A 27,304-nucleotide genomic window follows, 5' to 3' on the forward strand; every position below is an offset into this window, starting at 1 on the left:
GTTAGGGTTTCACCAAGTTGACCAGGCTGCTCTTGAACTCTCGACTTTGTGATCCACCCACATTGGCCTCCCAAAGTGCTGGGATTACAGGAATGAGCCACCATGCCCAGCCTGTAGTTAATTTTTAACATGTCTAAACAGAAGGAATAATTGTAAAGCTGGATTTGGATACCACACAGTGCTTTTGGTTCTAATACCTGGCTTGGGATATGGTGGAACCTCTCCATAAGTAAGGTACACACTTATTGTACCACGGCCAGTAAGTGTGATTAGCATATAAATAAAAGTATGCAAGTAAACATATTTTCACTTTCTAAAGATGATGTTTCTGACCTAAGAACAGAAACATGTGTTGATAAAGTCAACTGACTACTCTCAGCCACCAGCACTTTCTTGCTAGTGTCCCTGTGACTTACAGAATACAGTTTTGTCAAATGAAAGGAAAACGGGAAATGGTTCCCATCCTGGGAAAACCCTCACACTAGAAATAAAGCCAATCCCAAACTCGTTAGCTCCATCCCTTAATCCAACTGAGATGCAAACATATAGTGAATGCAAGGCACTAGTTATCCATTTGATTCTTAAAACAATCCTGAGAGATTTCAATCCCATTTCAAAGATTAAGAAACTATTAGAGACTTTACATACCATCCTAAAGTTACACAGGTAACAAGCGTAACTAGGAAGCCCGAACTTTGCCTCTAAAGCCCATACTTGTAATCATTTTGCCAACACTACCTCTCACAGAGCTCACAATTTTCAAAAGCTCTGAATTTTAACAGAAGTCAGTATTTTTTACCTAAAATGAATGAAGCCAATGTTTCAGAAGACTGAAACTTTAGGCATTTTACAACAAATTATCTCAATATCACATAACCCTTAGGTCTCTTCACAGAGAGCTCAGCCACTTCATTTTCCTCTTGGAACCCTGATGTAAACATCTAAGAATAATTAAGAAATACAATGTACTTCATGTTGAAGAAACATTTAAGGATAAGTCAGAGGAGAAAATTATATAATTTGTCAACAGACTCCAAAAGACGTTTGTTTGCTCTTTGAAATAAAATTAAAAATATATAATAAAATATAAGAAATAGAATAAAAACTCAATTTTTAGTCAACGAGGTCTAGCAGACCACCTCCTAATATGGTTGAATTTTCTGCCTAAGACCAGAAGGTAGCAAAATATGTTAACTGAAAGTAGAAACAGACACATCCATAGTCTTATAGTTGGAACTTCAACACCCCTTTCTCAGCAATTAGTAGAACTAGTCATAACATCAGCAAGAATATAAAAGAACTGAAAAGCACCATCAACCAACAGGATTTAATCAAAATTTATAAAACACTCCACACAGCAACAGAAAAGTACGCTTTCTTTTCAAGTTCCCACAGAACATATACCAAGAACAGTCCCTATTACAGGCCCAAAAACAAATCTTAATAAATGTAAAAGAATCTAAATTATACAGTGTGTTTCTCTGACCACAATGAAATTAAACTAGAAATCAATAACAAACTTTTCAAACACTTGGAAACTAAGCAACATACTTGTAAATAATCCGTGAATCAAAGAGGAAGTCTTAAGAGGAATGTTAAAAATACACTGATTGTACTGCATGAAAATGAAAAAAAAAGATCAAAATTTGTGGGACACAGCTAAAGAGTACTGAGAAGGAAAAACTTACAGCACTGAAAGCATACGTTTAGAAAAGAGGAAGAGTCTCAAATCAATAATCTAGGCTTCCACCCTGAAGAACTTAAAAAAGAAAAAAGAAAAAACCATGTAAGGGCAAAATAAACCCAAAGCAAGCAGAAGGAAAGAAATAAGAAATTAATGAAATTGAAATTTTAAAAATAGCTGTTTCTTTGAAAAGATTGATGAACTTGAAACATTTCTAGCAAGATTAACAAAGAAATAGTGAGGACACAACTTATTAATATCACAAGTGAAACATGGAGTGTTACTGCAGACCTTGAAGATATTAAAAGCGACTATAAACAAATCTACACAATATATTTGATAACTTAGGTAAAATAGACGTACTTTAAATTACAAATTCAATTTCCTTAATAGCTTGGGGCTACTCAAACAATCTAGATCATCTGGAATGAATAGTGGTTAAGTCTATTTAGAAACACACTTAACAGTCACTCAAAGAAAATACTAGTGTTTCTAAAGAAACACAAACCACCACTACTCATCCAAGATAAACCAGATTATTTGAATAGCCCTGTAACTATTAAGGAAATTAAATTTGCAATTTTAAAAATCTCCCCCCACCAAAATCCACAAGTCCAGATGGTTTCACTAGAGAATTCTACCAAATATTTTTTAAAAATCTATCAGCAATTCTATACAATCTATTCCAGAAAAGAAGAGAATACTTCCCAGTTCATTTTATGTTGTTGGTTTTATGCTAAGACCAAAATCAAAGACAGTACAAAAATATAACTAAAAACCAATGTGGATTGTGTATATAAAGTTCTTTAACAAAGTATCAGTAAATAGTATTTAACAATATATTAGAAGAATTGTGCATCATGAGCAGTAAGCGTTTTTCAAGGGATGCAAGGCTGATGCAATATTTGAGAAAAATAAATAAAATCAATGTAATCTACCACATCGACAGGCTCAAGAAAAATCATGTGATCATATCAATTGCTACAGAAAAAGCAACTGACAAAATCCAACACCCATTTATAAAAAAAAAAAACAAAAAAAACTCAAGAAAAATAGAAATAGAGGGGAGTTTCTTTAACTTGATAATGATAATCTACAAAAACCCTACAGTTAACGTTACACTTAATGAAAGCCTCAATGCTTTCCCTTTAAAACAGGGAACAAGGCAAGAATGTCTTTGTCACCACTGTTACTCAACATAGTACTGATAGGTCTAGCCAGGGCAACAGAAAAAAGGGAAATAAAAGGCATACGGATCGAAAATGAAGAAGTAAAACTGCCCCTATTTGCAGATGGCATGATAGTTTATGTAGAAAATCCCAAGGAATCTTACCAAAAAAAATCTAGAATAAGTGAGTTCAACAAGGTTACAGGATACAAGGTCAACACAAAAAAAGTACTGCATTTCTACATGATCATAATGAACATATGGAAACCAACATTAAAAGACAATGCCACTTACAGTCAGTCACTCAAAGAAAATACTTATATATAAATCCAACAAATCATGTATAAGTCTTATACACTGAAAACTACACAACGCTGTTGAAAGAAATCAAATATCTAAATAAACAGAGACTTACATGTTCATAAATTATAAGACTCAATATAGTACAGCTGTCAATTCTCCTCAATTTGATATACAGATTTAATACAATTCCTTTCAAAATCCACATAAGAGTTGTTGTTGATATAGATAAGGTTATTCTAATATTTATATTGAAAGGCAAAGGAACTAGAATATCAAGAATAATTTTTTTTTTCTGAGACAGGGCCCAGGCTGGAGTGCAATGGCACAATCTTGGCTCACTGCAACCTCCACCTCCAAGGCTCAAGCAATCCTCCCACCTCAGTCTCCAAAGTAGCTGGGCCTACAGGTGTGTGCCATGACACCTGGTTAATTTTTGTATTTTTTGTAGAGATGGGGTTTCACCATGTTGCCCAGGCTGGTCTCGAACTCCTGAGCTCAAGTGATACCCTCCACCTCAGCCTCCCAAAGTGCTGGGATTACAGGTGTGAGCCACCTTGCCCAGCCCCAAAAACAGTTTTGAAAAAAAAAAAAAATGGGAGGAATTTGTCTACCTCATTTTGAGACTTATATAGCTAAAATAATCAAGAACGTGGTATTGGTAGAGGTATAGTCATATAGATCAATAAAACAAAATAAGGAAAACAAATTCAAACAAATATGCACAACCGATTTTTGATAAGCATGCCAAACAATTAAGTGGAGAAAAGATAGCCTTTTCAACAAATGGTATTGAAGCAACTGGACATCGGGGGCCAAAAAACAACAACAACAAAAACCTTGGCCTAAATCTCACACCCTTATGTGAAATTAACTCAAAATGGATCACAGACTTGCATATAAAACTAAATTTCTGTAAAATTTTAGAAAAAAATTAAAAAAATGTTCAGAACTGAGGGCTAGGCTTAGTTTTAGTTTAGTTTTCTTGTTTTGATGACAGAATCTTGCTCTGTTGCCCAGGCTGAAGTGCAGTGGTGCAATCTTGGCTCACTGCAGCCTCCACCTCCTGGGATCAAACAATTCTCATGCCTCAGCCTCCCAAGTAGCTGGGATTACAGGTGCACACCACCGTGCCTGGCTAATTTTTATATTTTTAGTAGAGATGGGGTTTTGCCATGTTGGCCAGGCTGGTCTCGAATTCCTGGGCTCAAGTGATCTGCCTGCCTCAGACTCCTCAAGTGCTGTAATTACAGGTGTGAGCCATCACACCTGGCTAGGCTTAGCCTTGATATCGAAAGCACAATCCAAAAAAGAACTGATAAACCGCACTTTGTCAAAATTTAAAACTTTTGCTCTGTGATAGACCCTGTTAAGAGGAGAAAAAGATAAGCAACCAACTGAGAGAAAATATTTTCAGACCACATATCCAACAAAGGACTAACACCTAGAATATATAAACAACTCTCAAAATTCAACAGTAAGAAAAGAAATAATTCAATTAGAAAATGGGCAAAAGACAGTCATTGTCTGTTCAGACCGCTGTTAAAAATGCCATGGGTTGGGTGGTTTATAAACAACCCAACAATCTTATTTCTTAAGATTCTGGAGACTAGGAAGTCCAAGATCAAGGTGCCAAGAGATTTGGTGTCTAGTGAGGGCCCACTTCCTGGTTCACAGAGTGCCGTCTTCTGGTGGTTTCCTCACATGTTAGAAGGAGTCCTCTGGGGTCTCCTTTACAATGGCACTAATACCATTCATGAGGCTTCTACCCTCATTACCCAACCACCACTCAAAGCTCCATCTCCTTATGCCATCACCTTGGGGGTCAGGATTACATCATATCAATTTTAGGAGGACAAACATTTAGACAACAGCAGATGTGAAGAGACAGTTCACTAAAGAGGAATTGTAGATGGTAAGTAAGCACATGCAAGACATTCAATATCATTAGCCCTTAGGGAAGTGCAAATTGGAACCACAGTGCAGTATCAGTATACATGTATCAGAATGTCTAAAGCAAAAAATAGTGACAACACCAGATGCTGACAAGGCTGCAGAAAACTGTGTCCCTCATACATTGCTAGTGGGAATGCGATATGGTACAACCACTCTGGAAAACAGTTTCACAGTTGCTTTAAAAAGTAAACACATCAGGAGGCTGAGGCAGGAGGATCAATTTAACTATCAATAGCAATATTCTGGCTGTGATATTTTAGTACAGTTTTGCAAGACATTGAGAGAAACTAGGTAGAAGGTGTGAGGGATCTCTTATTTCTTATAACTGCAGATGAATTTACCTTTATCTTAAAATACAAAGTTTAAACACAAAAGAAAACACAGATGAGTATTTAAGTGACTGCACAGTGAAAGATATTTTAAGCATAAAATCAATGGATTAAATTAAAAATGGAAAGATAGATCTGACTGTAAAGTCCTTAACTTTTTTATATGTCATAAAACTACAATAAACCATACAATAGAATACCATGGCATCATAAAAAGAGTAAGAAAGCTTTTATGTACTGATATAAAATGAACTCCAAAATGTTAGAAAAAGAAAGTTGAAGATTACAAATATTATATTTGTATAAAAAGGGAATATGAAAAAAATAAATGTAGAAATTTGTAGATACGGAATATGCAGAAGAAAGTTCTGCCTATATACACAAAAATTGGTAATAATGGGTGCTTTCAGGAGGAAACCTCAGTCACAAAAGGGCAAGACTGGAGAGGAAACACTTTGCTCTCCTTAGTGCCTGTTTAATCTTAAACCAAGCAAATGTATTACTATTCAAAAAATACATTAATAATATTAGAAAAATACTAAGTTGTATCTTTTACAAAAGTTTTAAATACAAATAACAAGATGTTAACAGTAACTCTAATAGAATAAATTGTAACATTTATTTATTTAGTGACAAAGTCTCACTCTGTCACCCAGACTAGAGTGCAGTGGCGAGATCTTGGCTCGCTGCAACCTCCACCTCCTTGGTTAAAGCAATTCTCGTGCCTCGGCCACCTGAGTAGCTGGGATTACAGGTACACACCACCATGTCCAGCTAATTTTTGTATTTTTAGTAGAGACAGGATTTTGTCATGTTGGCCAGGCTGCTCTCTCTTGAAATCCTGGGGTCAAGAGATCTGCCTGCCTCAGCCTCCCAAAGCACTGGGATTACAGGCATGAGCCACCATGTCTGGCCTGTAATATACTTAACATATAAAGAGTTCCTGTGAACTATGAAGAAAAATGTGTGAAGAGCATAAAGAGAATTTTTAGAAGTTGAAATACAAATGACTAATAAACATGCAAAGTAATACTTATCCTTATGAGTAGTCAAAGATATGTGAATTAGAGAGAAGCTATTTACCTACCAAATTGGCAATAGATTTTTAAAATAATATTCAATGCTGGCAAAAATGAATAAACATTCATTCAACACTGCCTCAGAAATGTGAGGTGGAACAATTTACAATGACAAGACATTGGAAACATCCAAAATGACCAAAGAGTGAGAAATGTTTAAATACAGCATGGTATATCCTTTCCCTGAATTATACAGATATTTATGATGATTTTGAAAAATGGCATTGGTTTACAATGTTCATGATATGATAAAAATATCAGCATGTGAAGCTGAATATACAAAGTTATGTCAATTAAAAATTTATAGTGCTCTAGCTTTAATTTCTTGATTGCAGAAAAGCAATACATTCTTCAAGGAAGAGTTAAAATCTAGCGTTTAACTGACTTTTGCTAGGGCTGCAAAAATGTCACATTGAAGTTCAAGAGGCTTTGCTTATTCTGCTTGGTTTTTCTCTCAGCCCCTAAAAGTTCCCCTGATGAAGGTAATTCTTTTCTTCCTATTAACTCTATCGGTGGCAGCTGACATTCGCATTCAATTAGCTTCAGAGACTTGCCTTAACACAGCTCAGATTCTTGGGTATGGAATCCTCTACTTGCCCATTGAACTTGTCAGTCAATCCATCAGATGGGAGGGACCCAGGGGGATGGATCTTGAAGTTCAAAGGAAAAGCAAGAAACAATTTATCATCCAGGAATTGTTCCCACTTTGGCTCCCATGTCTGTCTCAATGGAAAGTGGCAAGTGGTTCTGATTACCTTTTTGTCACTCTAACTGCTGGAGGCCCTGTCTGCCAACTTTGCTGGGAGATTGGCACTCTGTCCTTGTGCAAATGCTATGTGTGAAAATGCCTGGCCCTCTCCTTGCCCCTCTTTCCACATCACTCTGAAACCTTCCTGATTGCTTTTCTTATTTGGGAATCCAAGGTGTTGGTCAACAAAATGAGAAACAAGCAGTGAATTGGGTGATCTCCAAAGCTTCCTTGGTCAGCTATTGCCACAGAGGGAAAAATAGAGGAAGGAGGGGAAAATGGAGGCTTCTAAAGGTCTTCCAAATCTTTGAAAACAGTATTTTCCAGATTTCCCAACATAGTCTGTTGGAAACATGTGGAAACATCTGGAAATTTCAGACCTGCTTCTGAGCATCTCTGAAGGGTAAGTGAGGACAAGAGTTTCAGCATCAGCCTTACCCATGGGGCAGTAGGGGCAGCAATGATGGGACATACAGCCCATGGCCATTGGGAGCAAGGGCCACCATTTCACTTCCACAATGGGCACCCATGTGTGCCTGGTCAGCATTCTTTCTTCTGGTAATAAAACCCACGTCCTCCACTTGGGGAACCCACTCTTCCTGACTCTACCTCCACAGATGGGCATGTGACCAGTCCTGGCCATAACAGTATCTCATTTCCTTGGCTGAAATGATTCAGGGTTGGATAAAATGGTCCAAGAAAGACAAATCACAATCAATTCTATTATTTCTTCCCTAGGACTATGGGGAAGAAATTCTATTATTTCTTCCCTAGGACTTAGGCAGTGTGGCTATCTGACAGAGTGTAAACTTGTTGCTACCACTTGGGGGAAAGTGCTTGAGAGAATGGTGCCTGATGGAGCATTGCGGACTCCTATGGATATCTGGGATCACCTGGATTCAGCCATATGTGAACCCCTATAAGTTCTGGTTTCATGATTCAACAAATGCCTCCTCTCTTTTAAGATCTAGTTTAGAATGAGGTTTTTTTTTTAAATCTCTTCTAACCCTATGAGTTCTGACTAATAAAAGCTCTCAGGAGAAACAGCTAACCTGTGGGGAGACTGTGGTGTCTGGCTAGAACTGGATAGTTGGGACTGGGGATGGGAACAAAGGAGGAGCCCATCAAGCTCGTGGGGATGCTCTGCTCAGATGCACTTCCAGCCCCTCCAGGACTTGTCCAGAGTTCTCTGGAGAGGGACTCATGATTACTAGGGGGCTGAAAGAAAGAGGTGCTGAAAATAGGTAGCCCATATGACTTTGGGGTCTGATAACAAGAACACCAGATGGAAGAAGGGGCAGAGGGCCAACACGAGCTGGCCTTGGGTGGAAGATATTAGAAGGTCACCTGCCCCTACAGAAAGCAGATCAGGAAAGAAACATAACCCAGGAAAGCCAGGAGGGCTCAAGGTAAGTAGCATCCACAGGGATTTGTGGGCCAAGTTCTCCTGACTGGGGAGGAGCTGGGTATCCAGTCATTTCACTGGGCGAGTCCCAGACCACAGATTTCCTCTCTTGATACCTGCCCATCACACTTCACGTACTTTTGTAGCTTGCCCAGGCTGGGGTCATAGAAACTGAGCCCATTCCTCAAGACTCAGCTGGAAGCCATTGCCCTCCCTAAGAGTTTGCAGGCTATTCCAAGATGCATAGATCTTCTCATCTGGGCTCCACTAGCACTTAGCATCTGTGCCACGATTTAGCACTTAATTATTCAGCCTTGCATCGAATGCTCTGTTTTTTTATGGGGTTAGTTTAATCTCCTCAAAGAGACTGAAATCTCTTTGAAAGGCAGGCCCATGATCATGTTGCTTTGACACTGTTCACACTTCCTGACCCCCAGACGGTGCACCCAGTAGGCCTCTGCAACCCCTTACCATCACTCAGTAAGATCCCACTCCCCAGTTCCCAGCTTGAGTTTACAGTCACTTACTTCCAAGGACAAGGGTAATGAAACTTCAATTAAGACGCCCAACTGTTTTATTTTAATTGCCCATTTCATCTACCTGCTTATTTTTACAGAGTAGTTTTCTTTCTCATGTAAAGATCTTCATTCTAGGACCTTGAGATGGGTTTTTTAACCCCTGATTTTCTAGTCTCACAAATTGCACAAGAGGCCCTGGATTACAGAGTTTTTAAAAATGTGTTTGATCTGACTATAACCAGAATGATCAAATTTTTGCTGCAGAATGATATTAATCTAACCATCCTGAATTTACATACCAATTCAGAATGTGACCTTCATATGAACAGACACTCCAAAGATACCTCTTCTGCTCAGTCTTAGGATAGATCCAAATCGTCCATGTAAGATGTCGATTCTAGAAATAGCTTTAATTTGGACATTAAGAAGACAGTCTTTGTTTAATCGCTTCTTAATCAGAAACTAAACCAGGGACCTGGTGGACAGAGTGGGGATGAAGGTGGAAGTGGGAATTTAAAGTACCTAGTTAATACTATTGGGGCACAATGTACTCATTCATTCAGTAAACATGTTCGAGCTCCCATACACAAAACTCACAGTCCCCACAGCGCACTGAGCAGAAGCCCTGCCCAGGATGCCTGCCGTAAATATTCACTATGGTTATTATTGGACCCTGGGAAAGCAATAGGCCCCACCCTTTCAAGGCTATAGAAAGAGTTAAGAAACTTAGCTAAGGTCAATGTTCTCCCTAGGGTGGCCCAGAATTTGAACCAAGGGGGGTGCTGCAGAGCCACACCCATTCCTCTAGGCTGCTGCCTCAGGGAGATTCTGGATTTGGTCACAAGGAAGTCAACTGTGCCCCTGGGGAGGGCAGTTTCAGAGAAGTAATGACAGAGGAAGCCACACTGCCAAGGGCTAGGAAGGCTGGGAGGAGTGGAGGGGCAGCGGATCTGGACAATTCTTCCTTCCTATGGAGGAAAGGCCAGGCCCACCCAGAGGGTAGAGGACATTAGTGGCAAAGGGTGTCCTTTTCATATGTCTTGTTTTTAAGATAGGAGAAACTTGACATTTTAACAAATAGATGAAAAAGAATAAGTTCTGAGAATGAGACTGGAGGTTTTGGGGCAAAAGGATGATCAACAATATGACTGATCAGCAAGACTCCTGAAAAGGCAGGAGGGGGATATGGAATTATGGACTAGAAGTAGACATAGTAGAGGCCATATAAGGATAAAATAAGGATGATTAAAACAGGCAAGTGAGGAAGTGCGGCTGGAGGGGGATGTGAATGTGGAGACTTCCCTGGAGCAGATATTGAGCCCAACTGAGAGAAGGTCTCAGAGACGAGGGGGTAGTGGGGGATGTGGGGACATTTCCCAACAGGGGAAGTGACAGAAGGGACAGAGAGCAGGGCAGTTGAAGCCTGGATGAAGGTGGAAGAAAGAAAGGAGGAAACAAGGACTGTAGACACTAGGGAAGAAAATCAGCTGGGTGGGGAGGGCCAAGGGCAGTGAGTGGGCTCCCGGGGAGCCCCAGTGAACCACTTAGGGCCAACTGGAGACCATGATCTGATACCCTAGTCCCAGTTCTGCTTCCAGGCACAAGGTCGGTTTCATAGTCCGCTTTCCCACTGCCCTTAAAGACAAACCCGAGACTGGGCAATTTACATAAGAAAGAGGTCTCTTGGATTTACAGTTCCACGTGGCTGGGGAGACCTCACAATCATGACAGAAGGTGAAAGCCTTGTCTCACATGGCAGCAGACAAGAGAAGAGGGCTTGTGCAGGTAAACTCCTTTTTAAAACCATCAGATCTCATGAAATTTATTCACTCTAAAGTTAATAGCACAGGAAAGACCTGACCCCATGATTCAATCATCTCCCACTGGGTTCCTCCCACAACACATGGGAATTATGGGAGCTACAAGATGAGATTTGGGTAGGCACACAGAGCCAAACTGTATCAGTCAGGTTGACAGCCAGCTCTAGGGGACAATGGGACCCCCCCACCCCCACTGCCCCACCCAGTATGGTCAGGACTCTGGATCTAGGTGACACTGGACTCCAGAACTCAGCCTTCAAAGCCGGAGGACCCCATCCCTGCAGAGCTCCACAGCCCCCCTCCCCACCACAGCTGCTGTCCCAAGTGGTACTCAGCCTTAAGGGAGGCGTGGTCCCGCTGCTCAGACACAGCCTTTGCACGACCAGTAGCAGGGAGTTGTGGGCTCCATGCATCCATCAAACCCATCAGCTGGCAGAGCTAGAAATAGAGCTCAGCCAGTCACACTGGGCCCAACATCTGTGCTGACTTGGCGAATCAGGCTCAAATTATTTTGATAAATTTCAGGCAGAGGGGACCACAGGAAAAACTTGTTCAGTCTTTCAAAACTGTTAGAGTACTAGTCCTCCAAAAATCAAACATCTCTCTTGTTATTCTTTCCAATTATTTCACCTCTTGCTCATTGCAGCATAAGGAGAGTAAATATACCAAAAAGTGTAAAAGTTGCCACTTACTAAGAAGTTACAACATGCCAGGTACTGTGCTGAATTCTTTAAATGGAACCATAGCAACAACCCTTGGGTGCTAGTCCCATTGTAAAGATGATAAAACCAAGGCACTTAGTCTATGCATTTCATTGACTCAATTCACACAGTGACCAGAAGTCAAGCCTGAATCTGCCCAAATTCTGTCTTCGTTCACTGCCCAAAGCCCTCAGTAGCAGATAAGGCCTGCCCAGCAAGGCCACTGGCTCTTGGCAGCTCTCCTGTGATGAGTGAACAGCTTTAGAGCTAAGAGAGCTTTACACCCAGCAGAAGGTGCGGTGCATGTTTAGCAGGGCATGCTATCAAGCAACCTCTCCCCAACTAGAGGGCTGGGGTTCCAAATTTGACTTGTTTAGCAGCTCGATGACATTGTTGAAAACCTAGGTTTTTTGAGACAGAGTCTTGCTCTGTCACCCAGACTGGAGTGCAGTGACACAATCTCAGCTCACTGCAGCCTCTGCCTCCTGGGTTCCAGCCATTCTCCTGCCTCAGGCTCCTGGGTAGCTGGGATTACAGGTGCCCACCACCAAGCCTGGCTAATTTTTGTATTTTTAGTAGAGACAGGGTTTCGCCCTGTTGGCTAGGCTGGTTTCGAATTCCTGGCCTCAGGTGATCTGCCCACCTCAGCCTCCCAAAGTGCTGAGATTACAGGCATAAGCCACCATGCCTGGTCAACCTAGGTTGTTTTTAACATTGCATCATGCAAATCTCATCATAGAAATCTATGTCCTCTGGTATATCCACTCACAGTCAAAAGATAGCTGCAATGGCCACAAGCATCACACCCCCGCCCAACAACTCCAAGACCATGAAATGGAAGGAAACATCATCACTTCCTAAAGGTGAGACACTTTTTCTAAATCTCCCCACTCCCATCCCTGCATTCTCATGTTTCATCTGCCAAACTGGCATTGTTTGCCCAATCTTAACCACTGGCAAGGGGAGTTGAAATGCCATGATTATCCTAGACCAGTGATCTTCAGTCTTGGCTGCACATTTTAATCATATGGGAAATCTTCATCCCTACTCAAGACCAGTTAAATCAGAACCAGTGTCACCGGCGGATAAAGACAAATCTGAGACTGGGCAATTTACAAAAGGAAGAAGTCTCTTGGACTTACAGTTCCACGTGGCTGGGGAGGCCTCACAATCATGACAGAAGGTGAAAGGCCTGTCTCACATAGCGGCAGACAAGAGAAGAGCGCTTGTGTAGGGAAACTCCCCTTTTTAAAACCATCAGATCTCGTGAAACTTACTATCATGAGAACCACACAGGAAAGACCAATTAAACGATGGTGAGGCCCAAGTATCAGTAATTTTTAAAGAACTTTTCAGGTGTTATTAATATGCAGCCAAGGTAAAAGACCACTGCTTGAACTAATCAAGATTCACCATCTGCTGCAGGGTCAGATACCTGAAAAAGTTCCAGGTTCTGCTGGTATCTTAGCCTGTTTTCTGTTTCTGCAGCTGAATACCTAACACCGGGTAATTTATAAAGAAAAGAAATTTCTTTCTTACAGTTCAGGAGGCTGAGAAATCCAAGGTCAAATTCTTCTTGCTGGTGGGGACCCTGCAGAGTGCTGAGGAGGTGCAGGGTATCGCACAGAGAGAGGGCTGGAGCATGAACCAAACTAGCTTTTATAACAGACCCTGCTTGTGCTGACTAACCCACTCCAGTGATAACCCATTAACCCATTCATCCATGAGTGGATTAATCCATCCAAGGGGACAGAGCCTTCATGACTCAATCATCTTTTAAAGGCTCCACTTTTTTTTTGAGACTGTCTCCTTCTGTCCCCCAGGCTGGAGTGCAGTGGTGCAATCTTGGCTCACTGCAACCTCCACCTCCCAGGTTCAAGCGATTCTCCTGCCTCAGCCTCCTGAGTAGCTGAGATTACAGGCATGTGCCACCATGCCCGGTTAATTTTTGTATTTTTACTAGAGATGGGGTTTCACCATGTTGGTCTCAAAATCCTGACATCATGATCCACCTGCCTCAGCCTCCCAAAGTGCTGGGATTACAGGCATGAGCCACCACACCTGGCCAAAGGCTCCACTTCTTAATACTGTTACTTTGGGGATTAAGTTTCAACATGAATTTCAGAGGGGGCAAATATTCAAACCACAGCAGCCAGCAAGGAAGAAGGCAAATGGAGAAGGCTCCCGGGAAGGCCATTGATTGTGGCTGTCAGAGCTGGTCCCACAGCAGGACGCTGAAGGTATGGAATACAGCACAGAAAAATGTTCACGGGAAGGAAAAGGCCTTGGAGGGAAAGCTGAGGGAGAATGGCCAGGGAATGTGTATTTGGAAATGACCAGGGAACGTGTACGTGTACCACAGTGCGTGAAGCCGGAGCACTTACCCTAAGCTCCTTCAGTATCTTGTGCATCACAAGACATCCTGTCAATCACCCACTCCTTCACCAGCCCACACTCTCACCAATACTGAGTTTTTTCTCTTGCATCTGTGCCACCCGAACAACGTTGCAAAAACGTTTCATGGGTCATGGAGGAGAGGAGGGTAGTGTGAGCAATGAGACAGCAACCCTAGGACAAAACTCCTAGAGAGATGAAAGGACACTGAAAACAAACACACCTGCTTTTGAGATTTTTCTGTGGCCTCACCCCGCTTCTGATCTCCTAGGAAATTCATCTCACTGCTTGTGCTTATAAAGAATCTAAATGAGACAAAGGCTATTGGGGGTTCATAGGGGAGAGTCCATAGGAAGACTGCAACTTGAGTGATGTTTCACTATGAGTGTCCTTCTGCTGCTTCTTTCTCAGTCCCTCTCATTGACAAATGACTTGGATAAATACTGGAATCACATAGGAAGCATCCAAAAAATCCGCATGCCTGGCTAATCGTCACGCCACTAAATCAGAATCTCTGTGGGTCAATTATGGCATCAATAGTTATTAAAGGCCAGGAGTGGTGACTCATGCCTGTAATCCCAGCACTTTGGGAGGCTGAGGCAGGTGGATCACCTGAGGTCAGGAGTTCAAGATCACCCTGGCCAACATGGTGATACCCAATCCCTACTAAAAATACAGAAAAATTAGCCAGGCATGGTGGCAGGTGCCTGTAATCCCAGCTACTCAAGAGGCTGTGGCAGGAGAATTGCTTGAGCCTGGGAGGTGGAGGTTGCGGTGAGCCTAGATCATGCCACTGTACTCCAGCCTGGGCAATAGAGCGAGACTCTGTCTCAACAAAAAAAAAAAAAAAAAAAAAAAGAAAGAAAAAAGAAAAAAGAAGAAAAAAATAGTTATTAAAGCTTCCTAGGTGATTCCAATGTGTTGAGAAATCATATAAGAATCCTCATCAATAAACCAGAAATTTTGAAGATTATGCCCTCAAAGTGTTAGATTTGTAAGACTCCGTGGAGAGTGATATTACATGCATCTTTTTGAGCAACTTTTTCTCAAGATGGTGCAGGTACTGGCCCACCTGGCACAAGCCACAGAGAGGAAATGAGGTGGAGGTGGGAGTCAGCAGAGGAAGGGGTGAGAAAACAGAATGTCCTCTCCTCCTTACCTACCCAGGGCAGTGCGCCAACTCAGGTTGGACATGTTAATAGGGAAATACAAAAAAATTATTTTGAACATAAGATGAAAGGAGAAGGGAGGGAAATGCCATAAGCAATGACCCAGAAATTTACAATAATTGAGCTCATTAGTCATATCTGTTTATTATCTGTAATGTGCTCTGAATGTTTCCTGGGAGGGGTGGCCACTCATCCAAGGCCACAGGGGCCACAAAGGCAGTCAGGAATCAGGGATGCTTGGCTGGTGGTGCAGGTGGCAGGGCCCTTGGTATCAAAGGGTTTAATGTGTAAACTAACACTATTACATTTCCTCCAGCGCTCTCCAGCACAGTGACTATTTTCAGGGGTGACTCCCACCTCAGTGATCCTCAGCCGCCTCAAGTCAGCCAGGAGGATAAATATGTTCCTGACAGGTTGGGTTGCTCATCTGCTTATGACAATGGATTTTCTTTTCAAGGTGAAATGGGCTCTGTTAGAGGCTGTGGGAGGATGTGCTTGCAGCAGTGGTTTCAAGGCTTTGCTGTATGTTTGAACCACTGAACAGCTTTTACAAATCCTGGCTTGGAGGCCAGGTCACATCCCACACCAATTACAACCATGTCCATGGTTGGGGTGGGGGGACCCAGGCACCTCCAGGCAATTCCAATGTGCAGCCAAGTTTGAGAACCAGTAAGTTAGAGGAGCAATCCTCATCCCAGGCCACCTATTTAAATCATCTGCGTGCTTTCAGAAATACCAGTGCCAAAAAACAGCAAAACAATGCCAGGGCCCCACTCCCAGACATTCTCATTTAATTGGCTTGGAGTAAGGCCTGAGCATTGGGATTTTTGAAAGTCCCCCAGGTAGGATTTTAACAAGCAGCCAGGGTTGAGAAGCTCTGAGCTGGAAGGCAATGACTGATCATAGCCAGGTGGTGGTCACATTCGCCATAACCCAGTGATTCTCAAACCTTGTTGGATCTCATTTTTGTAAGGCATGAGCCGTCTCACATGCTCTGAAGTTTTATAAACAAGATACTCATTTAATTTTTACTCCTACCTCAGCCTCCCAAGTAGCTGGAACTAAAGGTGCATGCCACCATGCTGAGCTAGTTTTTGTAGACACGAGGTCTCACTATCTTTCCCAGGCTGGCCTCAAACTCCTGGCCTCAAGCAATCCTCCCAAAGTGCTGGGATTTCAGGGAAAAGCCATCCCACCCAGCCAGGATACTAATTTTACATTCTCAAGGGAAGCACATACTTGAAATAATACTGTGGCTGATATACCTTTCATAAAATTAGGAGGCTGTGAGTATAATCACCTCCTCTCAATAGCTGATCTGTTTGAAAACTGTTGTTCTGCAATGGTGAAGCTCCACTGTGTTAGCATGTGCGATCCTATGCATTACACTCCCCTTTTGAAAATTAGCTTAGTTGTATCCTCATCTCTGTAATCAGAGTGGACATGGGCACTTAATGTAGCAGGACACATTTTATAACACTGGGAGCAGAGGACAGGACCACCTTCCCTGTGGCAGCAAACACTGCTCTGCCAGGCTCTTTGGGAATAATGCCGCTTTTTTAGGGATTGCATTTTCACTTGCTATATTTAGATTTGAGTAAGGATGAGAAATGTCCTAACAGCATATATGGTACTTTAGACTTCAGTCTTTTGCCCTAACAACTCATTGAACTTTCAACTCTTTCTCTGTGTTGCTGCATGAGCTTGTTCTGAAGTTAGAGATGTAGGAAGAGGTGGATACGTTCATTCATGCAGGTGTGCTACATGAGTGCATACTGTGTGCTGGGTTTTGCTGCTTTGTAAATAGTAGATAACCCCTGCTATCTATTACTATCTACTACTATCTACCAGTGGCTCCCTCTTGGTGGTGACAGCACTGGGTGCTAGGGTATCCAAAGAAGGAATATTTAACCTATTCTGAGAGTGTCTCAGAAGGCTTTCTGTAAGTGACAAAATAGGATCCTAAAGATGAGGGAGAATAGGCTGGGGACAGATTGCATTCTGGACTGAAGGATGAGTCCATGCAAATGCAGAGAACCATAAGAAATCCTGAGAGGTGAATCAGAACAGCCTGAGTACGATGCCCTGATGCACCCACACGGAATGAGGCTGAAGAATTAGGCAGGGCCAATCATGAAGGGCCTTGTGTAACATGCAAAAAGGCTTGTATAACATGCCAAAGAATTTTCCCAAATATGATGGAAAGTCATGGAAAGCTTTTGAACAGGGGATCAAATATAATCCAATTTGAGTTTTAAGAAAACCACTTTGGTGGCAGTGTGAAGAATCAATCTGAGGGAGAAGAGATGAAAGCAGTGGCTCTTAACCTTGGATGCACGATGGAATCATATGGAGATCCTTTAAAAAAAAAAAAAAGGACGCCTGGGCCCCACCCTCAGAAATTTGAATGTAATAAGATTGGGGTGTGACCTGGTTGCTAAAAGTTCTCTGTGATAGTTAATATTCTGGGTTAACTTGACTGGGCTGGGGTGCCTAGACATTTGGCCAAATGTTCTGAGTGTGTCTGCGAGGGTATTTCTTATTGAGATTAACATTTGAATAGGTAGGCCCAGTAAAGCTGACAGTGCTCCCTAATGTGGGTGGGCCTGGTCCAATCAGCTGAAAGCCTGGAGTAAGAGGGAGCTCCTCCTGCCTGAATGCTTGAGGGGGACATTGGTATTTTCTGGCCTTTGGACTTGGACTGAAACATTGAGTTTTCCAGGGTCTTGAACCTATCAGGTTTGTCTGGAACTTATACCATCAGCTTTCGTGGTTCTCAGGCCTTCGGACTTGGACTGGAACTATACCCTTTGCTCTCCTGGGTCTCCAACTTGCCAACTGCAGATCTTGGCATTTAGCCTCCATCATCATGTGAGCTAATTCCTTATGTGTATGTGTATGTGTATGTGTGTGTGTGTGTACACGCATATTCAATGATTTTCTCTGGAGAATCCTATCACATTATCCAACTGATTCTAATGTGTGGCCAAAGCTGAAAGCCACAGCTCCTTGCAGAGAGGTCAGGTGAGGGCAAAGGCAGTAATCTGAGTAATGAAATGAAGGCATCTCCTGCACTAAGGCAGCAGTCAATGGGAGGCGGGGGGCAGGAGCCAGGACCATGGCTGATGGCAGGTGAGGCTGGGAGAGGAGTCAGGTGAACTCCCTGGTTTGATTTCTGTAGAAGAGAAAAGGTAGGGGTATGATTCACCTGGAGTGGGACCCAGGAGGAAAAGCAGGTTTAGGAGAGAAAAGAAGGAATCTGTTTTGAAAATGTGAGGCACTGGGCCAGGTGCAGTAGCTCATGCCTGTAATTCCAGCACTTTGGGAGTCTGAGGCGGGCAGATCATGAGGTCAGGAGTTCGAGAACAGCCTAGCCAATATGGTGAAACCCCATCTCTACTGAAAAAAAAAAATACAAAATTTAGCCGGGCGTGGTGGCACATTCCTGTTGTCCCAGCTACTCGGGAGGCAGAGGCAGAAGAATCGCTTGAGCCCGGGAGGCGGAGGTTGCAGTGAGTAGAGATCGTGCCACTACACTCCAGGCTGGGCGACAGAGTGAGATTCCGTCTCAAAAAAAAAAAAATGAAAAAAGAAGATGGGAGGTGCCTACATAAATGTGACCAATAGAGAGATGGGCTAAAGAGGGCTGGGTTCCTAAGTCAACAGCATAGAAAGAGTGGCTCATGTCCCAGGGTTGGGCAATCTGCCCACGGCAGGATGTTTGGAGAAAGGAGAAGCTGGGAAATGTTACCTGGTGAGGACTGGATGGAGGAAGAGGAACCAGGAAAAGAGGCTGAGAAGGGGCCAAAGAGAATTTGAAGAGCTATAGGGAGACTGGGCACTGGTGATCAACACTGTAAAGTGTTCTGGAGGACAAGCTGGACTGGGCCTGAAATTCCTGGACTGGGAAATCAAAAGGTCAGTGTTGACTCCAGATGAGCCATTTCAGTAGAGTGGGGAAGGCAGAATGGCGGTAGTGATAGATTACATAGAACAGATGAGACGAAGGAGAGAAACTACATGTGTGAGTTTGTTCTTCGATGCAATCAGGCTGTGAGGATGGGGAGAGAGTGGAGAGCAGCTGGAACGGGACCCAGGTTCAGGGCCAGTTTCCCAGCACAGTGGCTATAGGACAGGAGGGTGCCGAACAGGTTTATGGTTGAGGAAAAAGAGGTGGGAAAGGCAAAAGGTGGGAGCTCTCGAGAAGGGGTGATGAATGCCTTGAGGGCCCATGGGAGGCCAAAAGGAAGAGGAAACCCAGCCAGACTGTGGCAGAAAGCTCAGGCTTGGGTGGAGGGAAGAATGTTATAATGGCAGGTGGGTGGTGGGAGGTTGAGGATGTTGCTGCTATTTGGATTGGGAAAGAGAGCTAGCTGGCTGAGGGTTGCAGACAGCTCCCAGAGCCCATTGGAGGCTGGGAGCACCACAGATGCTATTAGCAGTATGCAGTACAGCTGAAGTGTGCCAGGGTGCCATCATCAGCCCAGGTGACAAGCCCTCATCCTCCCCTTCCTCCACCCAGCCCCCATTTTTACTCCTAGCTCCATGCTCCATGTCCACAGCCTCTCCACACCAAGTGGGCTAAAGGCAGCAGCATGGCATCACCCAGGAACTTGTTAGAAATGTACTGTCTCAAGTCTCATTCAGAACTCTTGAATGAGAACCTGCATGTCACAGGTCCCCAGGTGACTGGAACACATGTTACCCTTGGAGAACCAATGCTCTTGCCTTTTCCAACGACAGTATTTGTGGCCTTCTGACTATGCTGCGAAATGTTGTTCACTCTGCTTGGAACACTGGCCTCATTCTTTCTAGCCAATTCGACTCCTCTTTAAGACTGTGTCAATGTTAGCTCCTCTCTGACTACTCCCAAGACCTGGCCGGGAGAGCTGTTTGCTGCCCTGAGCGTGTTTGCATCAACTTCATCAGGGCGCCACGCTGTTGCTTTTCTTATCCTCAGCACTGACACGTGAAGTCAGTGCTCAGTAAGGTGTTTATGTGTTCACTGAATGAAACTCGGGCTCCCTGATTTCCAGCTCTACGTCCTAATCCAAGCCCTGGGACCATTTTCTATGCATGGAAAGTCATGCCTGTTTAAAAGAAAATGCTGTAATTCAAGCCCCAAACACCTCACCCTACATATGCCTGATGTTACCCCCCAAATCTGGGAAATCATCAGGTTTGTTGTTTTCTACAAAAATTTACAAAGCCATATCTCACTCTTTCAAATTATTTTACATGCCACATAAAGTTCCGATCCTGGATCCCAACCTCGGTCAGTTCTTTTCCTAAGTGGCCACAAAGAAATGAATTTCAAAACATTGGAAGTTTATTAATTACTGAATTTTCCAAGCATGAAAACCCTCTCTATTTGATTCCGAGCATGAAAGCCATTTTCTATTATAGCAAGGAGAGTTAAATAATTACAACTATCTATGACCTTTTTCATAATCTACTCTGTAAATGCCTAGATATGAAAATCAGGTCCTTTGCCTTTTTTCTATTTCTTTTGGGGCTTAAGACACAGTTAGTGCTTAATAAATGTGCTTCTGGAGCAACTGAAGAGGAGCTTTTTTCCCTAGCACAGATACATTGAGCCAAGAAGCTTGTGTAAACTGTGGGCAGCCTGTTGAGCTGAGCACCTATTCAATGTTTATCTCCTCCTTCCAGGTCTGCCCCTGTCTTAGGAGTCGTCCTTTCCAAATCTGGGATTCATGGCTGGTCACTAACGCTTATTACTTGCCATACTATAAAAATAACCTTCCAGAACCCAGGAGCTTCTGGAAGCAGAGAGAAAGCAGAGAAATCCACCTTTGTGTCTCTCAAGTGCATCATCTTGTTAATCAGGTTAGGCCCTGAAGAAATAGCTTCTTTCCCCCGACCTCATCTCAATATTTCCAGAAATGCTACCACTTAAAATGCTTCCCGGTGCCCCCAGCTCATTAGGACCTGCCAGTTACATTGTGTCGGAAAGGATCTGATCTCTGTGTCACCAATGTGGCCTTAGAAATGCAAACATTTGGAAATTTACAGCAAAAAAGTATGCACCCTCAAAAAATAAGAATTTGTCAAGAGACTCAGTCATGAGCCTCTGTGAATCTGGATGAGGTGTGTGGGATTCCTTGTCCAAATCAGGACATGGGGTGGGAGAGCCTCCCCCATGAGGCTCCATTCTAGCACTTTTCACAGATTCTCATTTCCTCCTCACAAGAGACAACAGAGCAGGTATTGCTAGTCTCATTTTACAGACCAAGTAACTGAGGCTTAGAGAGACTAAGAAACTTAACAGAACGTCAGAGCTAGAGAAGCTAAGGAGGATGACGCTTCTGTAGGGGTCACATTCTGCCTACCTCAAATGCTGGGCTTTTGTTGTTATTATTGCACTGGATCAGCATGAGCCCCATTTTTCTGAGAACATATGCTTTATATAACAAAAAAGAAGCCCTAAGAGGCTTTCCTAGCTGTTAGGGACAAGCTGCCCCAGGACCACCCCCCACCCCCCACCACCACCACTCAGTGCAGCTGACCCTTACCCTGAATACTCTGCAGCTGCATCCCTGAACCCTTATCTAGGTGCCACAGCAAGGTCACCAGACTTGCTGAGTGAACCCTGATTACAGCCCCCCGGGCGGCATGGGGGAGGTCACGAGAAACGTGGATAAACCTAAGTTACATCCTCTTCTAAATTCATGTTTTCACAAGATACTATATTGTAAGCCAGTCACGAGAAGATATGTGGTAAAGTTAACTGACAACCCTAGGGTCTCTCTCCCCCATATAAACCCCTCATTTTTTAAGCTCAGGGCTGCCTCCTCTGACTGCGGTGGAGCAGCCTGGCAGGTTAATAAACTTACTTGCCTGACCTTGGGTCTCTCTCTCTCTCTCTCTCTCTCTCTCTCATCCTTTCTTTCAGCTAATCTTACACTACCAAAACATTTTTATTCCACTTTTCTCTTATGGTAATTGAATTCCATGAGAGAATTCCCAAATGACCCACTCTCTGGCATTAAGGCACCGGAAGCTCTCTGTTAAAATGCCAGTGTTTTCTGCAAGAGAGAGAATTCAAAGTTGGAACTCACGAAATGCTTAGTGTTTATTTTGTCCAAAACCCCATGGTAGACGCTGTGAGGGAACACACTAAAAAATCCTACAAGTTAAGGATTTTGGGGTTTTTTGAGATGGAGTCTCATTCTGTTGCCCAGGCTAGAGTGCAATGGTGCAATCTTGGTTCACTCCAACTTCCCCTCCTGGGTTCAAGTGATTCTCCTGTCTCAGCCTTCCAAGCAACTGGGATTACAGGTGCCCACCAACATGCCCAGCCAATTTTTGTATTTTTAGTAGAGATGGGGTTTCACCATGTTGGCCAGGCTGGTCTCGAACTCTTGACCTCAAGTGATCCGCCCCCCCTTGGCCTCCCAAAGTGCCAGGATTACAGGCATGAGCCACCATACCTGGCCATAAGTTAAGGTTTAAACAACAGTTCAATGTGATAACCAGCCCTCTACAAGGTGAATTGCCAAATAAATGTTTTACCCAATTTCTACAGGCACTCAGACATTATACCGTCACTGGGCATCTTGGCAGCTCAAAGAATGGATTTCAGTAAAGTATTTCCTGTCACCTACCCTAAGGAAAGGAGCCTTGGTGTTTTCAAAGGGAAGGACAGCCAGAGAGGCCTTTGAGGAGGAGTGTCTATGAGGTTGTGCTTAATTAGGACGGAAGGCCTGGAGCGGTCAGTAGAATTGTCCAAGTGGGGGTAGATTAAGGAGACTGTGTGGAGGGGGAGGATTTGAAAAGTCCATTTTGGATGTGCCTGCACCACATAGCATTGTATGCATAATCACATCCTATCACTTTAGCTACCTCAAAGACTCAAACACTCCAGGTAGGAAGAAAATCAGACCTGGCATTTGACCGCCTTTGTTTGATGCACAAGGTACTAGCAATTAGAATCACCCAGTGATCCCCAACCCCCACATAGGCCACTGCTTTCTCAGATTCATATGTGCAGGGAAAGAACTTGCTTAGAGCCAATGGTGTACTGGGGCCAGCATGTACCAGCTACAGAGTCAACTGTGAAATAGGAATTTTTGTGAGCTAGTTAACTATTGGTAATTGGCCATGGTGGGAGCATTTACACTATGGAAATTGGCAAAAGTTACAAATCAAAGCTTTTTATTTTGGGAGGAGAGCCAGTTTGCCAGCATACCACTACTTAGGCTGTCCATATACTGTCTCTCTGATTCGTACATTTACATAAACTCTGTGCCATTTGGAAAACCTCAAATTAAAAATGATATGCCTAATGAATTTGACAGTTTGGGCACTCAGCTATAAGAGGCCAAGGACGTATTTGCATTGAAGCACATTTTCTTGAAGGACCACTAGGTCTCTATATCAATTAGGGCAGTAGTTCTCAAAGCATGACCCTGAACCAGCAGCATCATTATCCTGTGAGAACTTGTTAGAAGCACAAATCCTCCCATTTCACCCTAGATCTGCTGAATCAGGAACTCTAGGGTTGGGGCCCAGGAATTTATGTTTCCATAAGCCCTCCAGGTAGTTCTAATGAACACTCAAGTTTGGGATACTTGAGTAACATCTCCCCTAAAAGTAAAACAAACACACTTTCACCTCTTACCATTTATATGTTATATTCACATTATGCACAATCATGTCATCAACAAATTATCAGGTGCTTAACTAAGTACCTTTGTGTCTCAGCTCTGTGTCATAGTCAGCCTTGAAGTTGGCCTCCACGGCTAGCGCTGGTATTCACGCCTTTATTTAATCTCCTCCCACATTAAATCACTGGTGGTCTATATGACCAATAGAGGACTCAGAAATGCTAATGAGTGACTTCCGAAGCTGAATCATCAAAGGCATCAAAGCTTCCATTGGTTTCTGGGGGTACTTGCTTTGAGGGACCCAGCCACCATAGTATGAAGATACTCAAGTAGCCCTACCCAGAATAAAACAGAGACACCAGTAGCCCCAGAACCAACTTGCCAGTTGTGCGAGTGCACCATCTTGGAAGCAGACCCTCCAGCCCCAGGCAAGCCTTTGGATGACTGCGGCCCACACTGACTTCTGACTGCAACGTCACGAAAGACCCTGAACCACAGCAGGCCAACCAAGCCCCTTCTGCATTCCTGACCAAAAGAAAATGTTAGAGTTAAGGCACTAGGTTTTGGGTAATTTGTTTCACAGCAATAGATTACCAACCTATTCTGTGTTAAAAGTGGTTGAGGCCAGGCGCGGTGGCTCACACCTGTAATCCCAGCACTTTGGGAGGCTTAGGCAGGTGGATCACAAGGTCAGGAGATCAAGACCATCCTGGCTAACACGGTAAACCCCGTCTCTACTAAAAATACAAAAAAATTAGCCGGGCATGGTGGCACGCACCTGTAGTCCCAGCTACTCGGGAGGCTGAGGCAGGAGAATCGCTTGAACCTGGGAGGTGGATGTTGCAGTGAGCTAAGATTGTACCACTGCACTCCAGCCTGGGTGACAGAGCAAGACTCCATCTCAGGAAAAAAAAAAAAAAAAAAAAATGGTTGAAAGTGGAAGTGAATGTGGCAGCCATGTGTGGGGTTTGAATGGTACAAAGGCATATGAAATTATGTCTTTTCCAGAATTAAGCTTACTGTTTATGTGGCAGAGATGTGTGCACTAAAAAGTGTGTAAAGCATTACTTATTGTTGATTTAAGAGATAACGCATATCTAGGGGGAGAAAATGCTTGTGCAGATCCTTTGAGAAATGAGCCGTGCTGCAAAGTCAAGTTTTCCTTCCCCCTTTAAGCAATGCCAGCATTTTAATCTGCCCCCTCTCCAAATATATGACATACTTCCTTGGCTTTTTGAGCGGAGTGAATAGGAAGTGCTTGTTGCTGATGGGGCAGGTCACTGTAGCTATCAGCTAGGGACCCAGGGCTGCACATCAGTGATGGCCTTCAGCCTACCTGTGTCTCAAGGCCAACAGACAAGACCAACTTCTGGCTTCAACTATCTACATAAATCCCCTCATTCATTCCTTACCACAAACTCATGAGCATCCCATTTTCCTGGTGTGAAACTGCAGTTTGAAGCAGATAAGTGAGATGACCCAAATAATAAGTGGCAGAGCTGTGACTGTTGACTCTGAGCCCATGCTGTTTGTAATCTAGCACATGGCCTTCAGGGACTCTCACTTTACTCAGAAAAACCTTTGCTATCAGCTTGCCTAACATCATACCTAAAGTTAATGCAGGTTCATTGTACAAAATCCAAAAGTTACAGAAGCCAGGCTCTCCAGCCAGCCATCAGTTCTCTTCTCTGAAGGCCACCACGGCTCCCAGTTTTCCATGTCTGCTGACTCTATTCAGCTTGCTTTGGATCATTAGGCTTTCTCCCAAGGGCTGAGGAAAGCAGAGAAGTTTCAGACCCTCAACTGTTAGAGGAAGGCTATACTTCTGCAGCATGAATGAGGGAGGTAGAGGCTACAGCAGCCTCATCTCCATGGGGTCTGTTGCCTTCCAGGAAATCATGCTCTTCTTTGCTGTGGCAACAAGCATCTTCTGATTCCACAATACCCATGTCCTCTATGGCCAATGTACTGCACTGCCATTAGGGACCACCAGCCCCTGATGTTACCTGGTGGTGTTTTTTTCAGGCAGAGTAAAGGACTCATGCTCACTGGGTCAAGAATCTGCTTCTGGGTTTCAGAGAGGCTTTCTGCTAAGGCAGGATGACAAGCCAGGTGGTCTGGCTTTAGGTTCTAGGCCTGGGAACCTGAGCTAAGTCAGTCCAGCTCTTGGAACCTCATACTGGGCCTACCCCAGAGGGCAGCCAACTCAGTGAGGACAGCCGTGCCTGCCCCTGCACACCCCGTGAGCTCTGTGCTCACTCAGGGCAGCCACCATTCAGCCTTGTGAGGGTCTCTATGCTTGTCTATCTCATCCAGTGGTTGTGTCCCTTGAGGAGGGACTGTGTCACTCCCTATTCTCTCCCTGCTTTACATAGCACTTGACATGTAGTAGATGCTCATTCAAGACTTTTTGAATCTTTCAGCATACATCTAACATTATATATACATATATATACATGTATATATGTGTGTGTACATATATATGTATATATACACACATATATACACACACATATATACATATATATGCATATACATATATATACACACACACACACACACACACATATATACATATGTGTGTATATATACAGTATCCGTGAGGGGAGGGGGATTGGTTCCAGGACCTCCTGAGGATACCAAGGTATATCAATATACATTGATATGTGGCTGGGCGTGGTGGCTCATGCCTGTAATCCCAGCACTTTGGGAGGCATAGTTGAGGTCAGGAGTTTGAGACCAGCCTAGCCAACATGGCAAAACCCCATCTCTACTAAAAATACAAAAATTAGCCAGGCGTAGTGGTGCACACCTGTAATCCAATCTACTTGGGAGGCTGAGGCATGAGAATCGCTTGAACCCGGGAGGTGGAGGTTGCAGGGAACTAAGATTGTGCGACTGCACTCCAGCCCGGGCAACAGAGAGAGACTCTGTCTCAAAAAATATATATATGTATATATGTGTATATATATACATACACACACACACATATATACACACACACACATACATATGCACATTGATAGGCTACTGTAGTTTGACTTAGCAGAATTCTAGGCACAGGCAGCATTTTAAAATTACATCTTTTATGAGACTTAAAGGCTTGCCAATATTTACAAAATTCAAGGATGCTGAACTTCCGGATATAAAATGGTATAGCATTTGCATATAACATACACACATCTTCCTGTATATTTTAAATAATCTCTAGATTATTATGTGTTAGGCTGTTCTTGCATTGTTATGAAGAATACCTGAGACTGGGTAGTTTATAAAGAAAACAGGTTTAATTGGCTCACTGTTCTGTCAGCTGTACAGTAAGCATAGAGCTGGCATCTCCTTGGCTTCTAGGGAGGCCTCAGGAAGCTTCCAGTCATGACAGAAGGAGAAGGTGGAGCAGGCATCT

The sequence above is a fragment of the Pan paniscus genome, chromosome 13 (genome assembly GCF_029289425.2).
Source record: "Pan paniscus chromosome 13, NHGRI_mPanPan1-v2.0_pri, whole genome shotgun sequence".
In the NCBI taxonomy this organism is placed as follows: Eukaryota; Metazoa; Chordata; class Mammalia; order Primates; family Hominidae; genus Pan; species Pan paniscus.